This window comes from Pan paniscus, chromosome 13 (assembly GCF_029289425.2).
Source record: "Pan paniscus chromosome 13, NHGRI_mPanPan1-v2.0_pri, whole genome shotgun sequence".
NCBI lineage: Eukaryota > Metazoa > Chordata > Mammalia > Primates > Hominidae > Pan > Pan paniscus.
This window is the reverse complement of record NC_073262.2, coordinates 84,601,692-84,611,704: the sequence shown is the minus strand read 5'-3', so window position 1 is coordinate 84,611,704 and position 10,013 is coordinate 84,601,692. Positions and strand designations below refer to the sequence as shown.

The 10,013-nt window shown below is 41.4% G+C and overlaps 1 pseudogene; it reads left to right on the top strand.

Moving 5' to 3' along the window:
• Positions 1 to 614: 614 nt before the first annotated feature.
• LOC100972754 (keratin, type I cytoskeletal 18-like) lies at positions 615 to 2,024 on the top strand (annotated as a pseudogene).
• The last annotated feature ends 7,989 nt before the right edge of the window (positions 2,025 to 10,013 follow it).

Genomic DNA, 10,013 nt, shown 5'->3' with positions numbered 1-10,013 from the left:
TCAAATGAGACCCTCTTTTATTGTCACTGAATATAAGCTCTGAACATAGAAACTTGCCTTGAATGTTTGAGAGGAGGCCAGACTGATAAACCTCCAGGGTTTACAAATAACTTTTATTTAGAGTCTTGGGGATCGGCAGCCCTGCTCTGTGTTGTATATTACCTTGTATACTACCCACCCTGGGAGTATCCTGTGTCTGAACTCCTGCTTCAGAGTTCCCCCCTCTCAAATGTGTCCTGCAGACAAAGGGAATCAGTGATTCTCCTTCCTTCCCCTGTCTTCATGTGGATGTGAAGGTCCCTGGTTAGCTCAAGCTCCGCTTTCCTTTATCTCCAGCCACAGCCTCATACAAAAGGGACTCTCCTAGGAAAACTCACTGTATATCAAACAAACACCCTCTAGGCTTCATTCTGGAGTAAACACTGCTGGGGTCAACAGCTGCTTATTGAGGCTAGAGGGTGGGACCCAGATTATTCAAATAAAGTCTTTAATTTATTGCCCTGATACTTGGCCCAAGGGCCCCTCCCGCTCTTTGCTTTGTTCGATCTGAGCTTGATGTTTCTCTGCAGCTTCCTTAGAAAACTGCTATGACGGGTCGTCGGCAAAGCCTGAGTCCTGTCCTCTCACTCTCCTCCCTGGATAGCATGAGCTTCACCACTCGCTCCATCTTCTCCACCAACTACCTGTTCCTGGGCTTTGTCCAGGTGTCCAACTACGGCGCCCGGCCGGCCAGCTGCATGGCCAGCGTCTATGCAGGCGCCGGGGGCTCTGGTTCCCGGATATCCGTGTCCCGCTCCACCAGCTTCCGGGGTGGCATGGGGTCCGGGGACCTGGCCGCGGGGATGGCCGGGGGTCTGGCAGGAATGGGAGGCATCCAGAATAAGAAGGAGACAATGCAAAGCCTGAATGACCGTCTGGCCTCCTACCTGGACAGAGTGAGGAGCCTGGAGACCAAGAACCGGAAGCTGGAGAGCAAAATCCGGGAGCACCTGGAGAAGAAGGGACTCCAGGTCAGAGACTGGAGTCATTACCTCAAGACCATCGAGGACCTGAGGGTTCAGATCTTCGCAAATACTGTGGACGATGCCGGCATCGTTTTGCAGATTGACAATGCCTGTCTTGCAGCCGATGACTTTAGAGTCAAGTATGAGACAGAGCTGGCCATGCACCAGTCTGTGGGGAGTGACATCCATGGGCTCCACAAGGTCACTGATGACCAATGTCACTTGGCTGCCGCTGGAGACAGAGATGGAGGCTCTCAAGGAGGAGCTGCTCTTCATGAAGAAGAACCACAAAGAGGAAGTAAAAGGCCTACAAGCCCAGATTGCCAGCTCTGAGTTGACCGTGGAGGTAGATGCCCCCAAATCTCAGGACCTTGCCAAGATCATAGCAGATATCCGGGCCCAATATGATGAGCTGACTCGAAAGAACTGAGAGGAGCTGGACAAGTGCTGGTCTCAGCAGATTGAGAAGAGCACCACAGTGGTCACTATGCAGTCCACCAAGGTTGGAGATGCTGAGATGACGCTCACGGAGCTGAGACGTACAGTCCAGTCCTTAAAGATGGACCTGGACTCCATGAGAAATCTGAAGGCCAGCTTAGAGAACAGCCTGAGGGAGGTGGAGGCCCACTACACCCTGCAGATGGAGCAGCTCAACAGGATCCTGCTGCACCTGGAGTCAGAGATGGCACAGAGCCGGGCAGAGGGACAGCACCAGATCGGGGAGTACGAGGCTCTGCTGAACATCAAGGTCAAGCTGGAGGCTGAGAGCGCCACCTACCACCGCCTGCTTGATGATGAGGACTTCAATCTTGGTGATGCCCTGGACAACAGCAACTCCATGCAAACCATCCAAAGACCACCACCCGCCGCACAGTGGTGTCTGAGACCAATGACACCAAAGTTCTAAGACATCAAGCCAGCAGAAGCAGGGTACCCTTTGGGGAGCAGGAGGTCAATAAAAAGTTCAGAGGTGAAAGGAAGGAAGGAAGGAAGGGAAGGAAGACAAGAAAACTGCTATGATGATGTGACACACGCTCCTGTTACAGCCTTTATTTTGCAGTTGTCCCTCTTCTGATTTCTCCAGCAAAGTGATTCTATCTGCCCTTTACCTTCCAAGAATCACCCAAAATTTCTGGTCTGAGTCCATCTTTTAAAATCAGGGTATATAATGGAATTGTCTACTAAAATGTTTGCTATCATTTCAACACATTTCAATGGAATTTCTGTAATTCATACAGGCACAGAAGGGGAGCTAGAGCTTGTTTGGTTTCATAATTTTCATGATTTGATTACGTTGTACTTTAGAGCAAGTGTTCTTTGTTTACATGAGTGACCCCCACAAGAAAGTGATTCCCAGATGGCAGCATCAACATTTCAGCTGTCCCCACTGCCTGACACAGTTGCCTGTAAGTGGAGAGACTGCATAAACAAGGACACAAACATCAAAAAACACAAGGGCCCATGGCAGAGAGAATTCTGAGTTTTGTGTTAACGGAAAACACTAATAGAAACTGTTGAAGAGAGGGGGAGAGAGAGGTGTTTGGAGAAATAGGTGGAAATGGAGGATGGAAAACGTTTCATGTGACATTGAGGTTGTTCTTCACTCTTTGCAGAGCTCCAGTTCTCCTGTTTGGATGAAAGAACAAAAACTACAAAATTGCCAAGACTCTTTCTCTTTTACTTACTGTATGCTTCTATGAATTTGATACTGGAAATCAACAGACATTACCAGACCATTGATCTCACAGTGCCTCCAGATAGAAGCCATATGGTTTGTGCTCATCCTAAAATGAGCAGAGGCAGGCTTTGGAAAAATTGTGAAAAACTTATTATTTTTAAAATTGTTGTTGTTTTCTGTAATTTATAAGCAGATCTTCTTTCCCTCTAGACAGTTCTCCACTATAATTTTTGGTTTTCTTTCTTTCAACCACCACGTCTTAATGACTTACTCTGTAGCTAACTCTACAAATCTCTGATAAGGTATTAATTTATAAAGCAGGTGTTAGCTGATAAGGATCGAGGGCAGATGCTTTATACAGGTATCCACAATTTTTGAGGCAATATTTACCTTTTATTTTGTAAGACTTTTTTAGTTATAAGGAGAAAAATTAACACAAGAATCACATGGTTGAACAAATTTGCCATCTAATAAAAGCCTAATTTTTTTTAGATCATTGGAGCCTCCTACAATGGCTTCTTATTTTGCAGCATGGCTACTACCTAAGTTAAAAACATTATTAACTGGATACTGCAGAGTCCTAAAACACTTAAAAAGCTAAAGTCATACTAGTAAAATGATGTATAGTGACAGTGATACTGGAGGACAGGCATACTGCTCAAAGCTTTCTCCAATTACAGTCCATGCATGGACAGACAGCTACCTCTCTCTCACCTGCTATCAGGTTTCAGTCTACAGAAAATTACAACTTTTAAAAATAGTCTCATACACCTAAAATGTGGCTTTTTTTTCAGCTGACACTAAAATGACTCATTTCCTACTATATACATACACACAGATGTCAAAATATTCCCACATATTTTGCTGGAATGTCTTAATTTTAAATTGGAGCTAGAAAGTTCTAGGCTAAAGACTAGCCAAATTAAAATGTTTTTTAAAGATATGTATTAACTAGTTGATGGGTTATGTAGCATGAAACTTTGCTCTGTATAAAGCAAATTTAAGTAGACATAACCATTAATTACTCACAATACACAATATGAGAGACATCTTGTTGATTCAGATCCAAATGCTTAAAAATAAAAAACAAGTTTATCAGTTGAGTAAATAAATAATAATATTTAGCACTTAGCATATGTGTGGGGAGAGTGGTTATTTACTAATATTGGCATTTCTCAAAATAAGGTTGCTAATATCAAGGGAAATTTCCACAAAATTCTTAATCGTAGGTTTTCAATTTACTGACAGTTTAAAAAACAAGCTATGCATTTAGAATGACTAAAATTTACAGACTGAGGCTCCCAAGTATTGTAGAGAATGTAGAGTAACTGAAATTCACATATACTGCTAGTGGGAGTTAAAATGCCATAATCGCTTTGGGAAACTATATGGCAATATCTATTATACTAATGCTTAACATATGTGTAGTCTATGCAGTCAACTCTACTGTCAGGTATTTACACATTTCTTGCAGAAATGCAAACATTTGTGCCTCAAAATACACTTAAAAGAAATTTATAACAGCATTACTCATAATAGCCCCAAATTGGAAATAGCCCAAACACCCATCAGCAGTAGAATAAATAGTGAAACAGTTATATAATTGAATACTCCACAGCAATGAAAAAGAATGACCACCCTCTAGATGCTACAATGTGGATGCATCTCAATAAGTCAGATATAAAAGACAGACAAAGAAGAGTACATAGTGTATGATTTATTTACATAAGGCTACAAAGCAAGCAAAAGTAAGTGTAATCAGAGTACTGATTACCTTTTCAAGGGGTCTATTGATGGGAAGTGAGTACAAGAAAGACTTCTATTCTATATCTTGATCTGGTGCTGTAATTACCTTCAGGAAGAAGGACCCACTGCCCAACTCATGGCTGCATGGATATTGTTCATCCACTCTGTTCCCTCTTAAGTTCATGCCATTGCAGTATATACAGATGGTGCTTCATCCACATCCCTATGGATCCTCCTTATGATTCCTATGCCCATCCCCAGCTTTTGTATTTGTACTTCTAACAGCTCACAGTCTCAAAACCAAGGGGACTGTCCTTGGTTTACTACAGCCTTTTTGGCCATACTTATAGCAGGAAGTGCCAGGGAGTTTATGGCCACCACAGGGCAAGCTATGGAAAATGACTCGCTTTCCTCAAGCCAGGACAAAATCAGTAATGTAATTTCCTTTGCACAACTCCCTGCAGGATCGGGCTGAGAAAGGGAGTTGACCTGAAATTAGTCCTTGCTTAGCTACTTCCACTTCCCTGTTCTGCTTCCATTAAGCCCCCCTACTGATTTTTCTTGGGAGCACTTCCTTAGCATATCTCCTGCTCAAATGTTCTTATATCAAAGTCAGCCTCTGAGAATCAGACTGAAAACAGCTATATTGGAAACCCAGTTATCACATGGGTGTAGCTTTCTTTCCCTCACTACCCTTCAAAATACTTCAATCTACTTTCATTATCACTCAGTCCCTCTTAGGAATTAAGCCTTCGAAGCCTTCCATTAATTAAATGAGTACACACTCTGGGAGGCATGACTCATGAATCATTTATCAATTATTTGCACTTTAGCGAAATGCAATGGCAAGATTAGCAATGCAGTCATCCAACAAGACCCTCAGCCACCAGAAGAATCAACATTGGCTGATGAGTATGGGGTAAGGTGTGGTGGTCAGAAAAGTCCAAAGTACAAGCCTTGCAAGGAAAGGGGAGCTGAGTGGGGCATGGGAGACAGATTCCTAAGGTATGCAATGGGAATTATCAGATTTTGATTATTTGGGTATAAGAAGAAAATAAAGAATACTCAAAACAGAAACAGTTTTGAGCAGAAGACACCCTAACTTCACAAATTTTATCTAGGACTACCCAATAACTAATATTTAGTAATTTTATGTATAAACAATGGAATGAATGTCTGTTATGATTCAGTAAGTTAAAGGGACTTAATAATATTTCTAAATGGTTGAGAATGGGTAAATTACTACCTGTCCCAGAAGAAACTGAGATGGCTTCATGAATTGAGTGGAATTTCAAGGGCTTGCTTGATAAGAGTTAGCACAATTTTTTTCTTCTCTTTTTAAGACAGAGTCTCACTCTGTCGCCCAGGTTGAAGTGCAGTGGCGCTACCTCGGCTTACCACAACCTCCACCTCCCGGGTTCAAGCAATTCTGCCTCAGCCTCCTGAATAGCTGGGATTACAGGGGTGCACTACCATGCCTGGCTAATTTTTGTATTTTTGGTAGAGACAGAGCTTCATCATTTTGGCCAGGCTGTTCTCGAACTCCTGACCTCAGATAATCCGCCCACCTCAGCCTCCCAAAGTGGTGGGATTACAGGCGCGAGCCACTGCACCTGGCCTGAGTTAGCACAATTATCCAGTGGCAAAGCACATGCATACTTATTTAAATTAAAACAGCTGATGAAATTTTTCTGGTCCCAAATCAATTTTAAGGTTTAACAGTGTGAACAGCTCATGGTTTGAGCTTTAGAATTAATTACAGAGTGACTCAACAAACAAAATTATGTAACATTTCAGATGGAAATTTCAAAAATAATACATTTAAATCTATACTTCACAATTTCAATTTACTTACAGTATCTAAAATAATCTTAAATTGCCATTTTTTAAACACATGCAAAAATATGTTAAATATTACATGACTGACTTAATTGGAGTGAATAGTAATCAAAATTACCAAAAGAAACTGTAACATGAAGGATATGAACAGACACTTTTCAAAAGAAGACATTTATGTGGCCAAAAAAACATGAAACAATGCTCATCATCACTGGTCATCAGAGAAATGCAAATCAAAACCACGAGGAGATACCATCTCACACCAGTTAGAATGGCGATCATTAAAAAGTCAGGAAACAACAGATACTGGAGAGGATGTGGAGAAATAGAAATACTTTTACATTGTTGGTGGGAGTGTAAATTAGTTCAACCATTGTGGCAGACAGTGTGGCGATTCCTCAAGGATCTAGAACTAGAAATACTTGACCCAGCAATCCCGTTACTGGGTATATACCCCAAGGATTATAAATCATTCTACTATAAAGACACATGCACACGTATGTTTATTGCAGCACTGTTCACAATAGCAAAGACTTGGAACCAACCCAAATGCCCATCAATGATAGACTGGATAAAGAAAATGTGGCACATATACACCATGGAATACTATGCAGCCATAAGAAAGAATGAGTTCATGTCCTTTGCAGGGACATGGATGAAGCTGGAAACCATCATTCTCAGCAAACTAACACAAGAACAGAAAACCAAACACCACATGTTCTCACTCATAAGTGGGAGTTGAAAAGTGAGAACATATGGGCACAGGGAGGGGAACTTCACACGCCAGGCCTGTGGGCAGGGGTGGCGGCGGGGAGGTGGGGAGGAGATAGGGGAGGGATAGCATTAGGAGAAATACCTAACGTAGATGATGGGTTGATGGGTGCAGCAAACCACCATGGCACATGTGTACCTATGTAACAAACCTGCACAACTTAATAAAAAAGAAACTGTAACACAAAATGAGATTAATAAAATTTAAAAAGTATATAATATTAAAACATGCATAGACAAAAGACTAGACCAAAGCACACCAACATTTCAATGGCGCTTATCTCTGTGTGCTAGAATTGAAGATCATTTTATTTACTTCTTAATAATCAAGAAAAGTGTTATTTATGAAAAAGATAGTGTATAAGGTCCTCCCACTAATTTAAATTTCCCCCAAAAAAGGGCTTAGTAGACAAATGTTACTTTAGAATGGACAAGTTTTGAAAATATATTATTATCAAGGCTTGTATGAATTGAGGTGGAGACATTTACTTTGATCTCTTTGAATTACCACATATTGCCTAGAAAACACTCTAAAATAGAAAGCCTCACAGACTGTAATGGAACAGTTTTTGTTGGTAGTGATGAGATAAAACAATCAGACATTTTAGTAACACTATTTCCTTGATTGACAAAAATCAAAAGGGAAACGATAATTACATTTAAACACACGCACATGGCCTTTCCCTGGTGGAAAAAAAAATTGTATTTGTGCCGGTCTCCCTTAAGTAATTTTTCAATGGTCCTCTTTCAAGTTATAAATGTCAACCAATTTGAAAGCATGGTAAAGAGGAAAGAAATATGTAAACAAATTTCATAGGAAAAGTACAGCTGATGAAAACAGGAATCTAATCAAGGGAGTTTTCAAATATCAAGTTTCCATCACATTGAAAGGTATTTGTTGTGACTCAGAAGGATGATTTATTTCAGATTTGGCATTTCCTGTGAGTCACACTTTTCATCTGGCCATCTTAGAATATTTTATAAACACGAACCTCAATAACATCTGTATTATTCTCTTTGTTTTATAAATGGACTAATAAGTCATCAAAGAGCTTATAAAGTTGACAGAGGTCACCTAGGATGAGATTGATTTTTGTATCAGCACCTTTCCCTGAGACAGCCCTCAATTAGGATTTGAGAACTCCACAGCTCCTGTCCTAGCCATTTCGAAACATGGAACCCATGTTTTTAACTTTTAAAAATATTTATGTATGGAGACATGCCCAGGGGAAAAAAACTCTCTTTAAACACATACATACTGATACATATCACCTATCTATTCATATAGATACGAAGATATCATAGAAAGAGTTCATAACCAGTAAAATGGCAATAAAATGTTAACTGCCAGAGCCCAGCTCCTGATCATGGAAGTCTGTTTCTGTTTAGGCAGCCAAAAATATAATGGGGAAGTCTGTAGGAAATAGAAATGTTTAGAATTTTTTCCTAACCTTTTGTCAGTTGTGATGATTCTGACGTCTCTTAACTCTTGATCAGATATCAGAGGTTTCTGAAGTTTCTTGGTTCGTGGCTCTCCAAGGTCTCGGTACATTTTTCACTGTGTCCTTAGGCCAAAAGGAGTACCTAGCAGTTCAAAGTATAAAGTAACCGTCAGGTCGGAACTTAACAAGAGTAATTGGCATGATGTCCGACAGATGGCGCTGTGCTTTCCCTCGAAAATTTAAATTACTTCGCGGTGCTCTTAGACTTCACTGCTGGAGGGGGTCGGGGGAATGTATGTGGAGGTCGGGGTGGTGGGGTGGGGTGTGTGTGTGTGCGCGCGCGCGGGGGGTGTGTGTGTGTGTGTGCGCGCGCGCGCGCGGGGTGTGTGTGTGGGTGGCGGGAGGCGGTTAGCGGATAGGGGGCGCGGGGGGAGGGGTCCCTGCCTGGCCACCTGAATTCAGTTTGTAAACCACAGCTGTAGATCACACATACATTAGGTGAAGTTTGCAGAAGAACTGGGCTTGGTAGAATTTGAAAACGGATGAAAGACATTCCGTGGAGGTGCCTTTCTCTCATTTGAGAAACACCAGAAAGTTGTCTGGTTCTAATAAAAAAGTCTATTGGTGTCCTTTAAATCTAATTACTATGGTGCTTGCCCCAATGAAGAGGGAAAAGAGCTGTCTCTTCTACTCACACATAGGAAGCCTTTGTCAAGCTTTAGCTATCTCCCTTCAGACAAAAGCCTCCAAAATTACAAAACCACTAAGTTGTTTTGTTTGACTTAATCTTTTCCTGTTTTGTTGTCTATGAATCCTTCTCCAATCCACACAGTCTTAAAGATAACAATATGAATAAAATTAATTTCTGCTTGCATCTGAATCACACCAAAAGAAATACACAGATTTTTGTACATACAGTAACTTTGTTTGGGACAGTCAGACTTATAAGAATAAATGAAATTTGTTTCCTGGAACATTGAAGAGATACCCAGAAGAAATAGGCAGTCTTCTGACCAACAGGTACTAAACTTTGCTAGTAAATCTGTGTGCTTGCCAGTTGGATGAGAGCAGTTGCATGTATTAGGATGCTCTGGACAGAAGAAATAATGGTTTTAAATGAATCTGCTGGTGAGAAGTTATAAGAGTAGAATCCTTATTTTTATTGGTTTGAAGTTACAAGAATAGAACCCTCGTTTTTGTGTGTTTGTTTGTTTTTGAGAGAGCCTCTCACCCTGTCACCCAGCCTGGAGTACAGTGGTGCGATCACAGCTCACTTCCGCCTTGACCTCCCAGGCTCAAGCAATCCCTCAAGCAATCCTCATGCCTCAGCCACCTGAGTAGCTGGGACTACAGGTGGGCAACACCACGCCTAGCTAAATTTTTAATTTTTTTGTAAAGACGGGATCTTGCTATATTGACCAGGATGGTTTCAAATTCCTGGCCCCAAGCAATCCTCCTACCCCAGCCTCCCAAAGTGCTGGGATTACACGCATGAGCCATCACACCTGGCAAGAGTAGAATCCTTTAAATTGC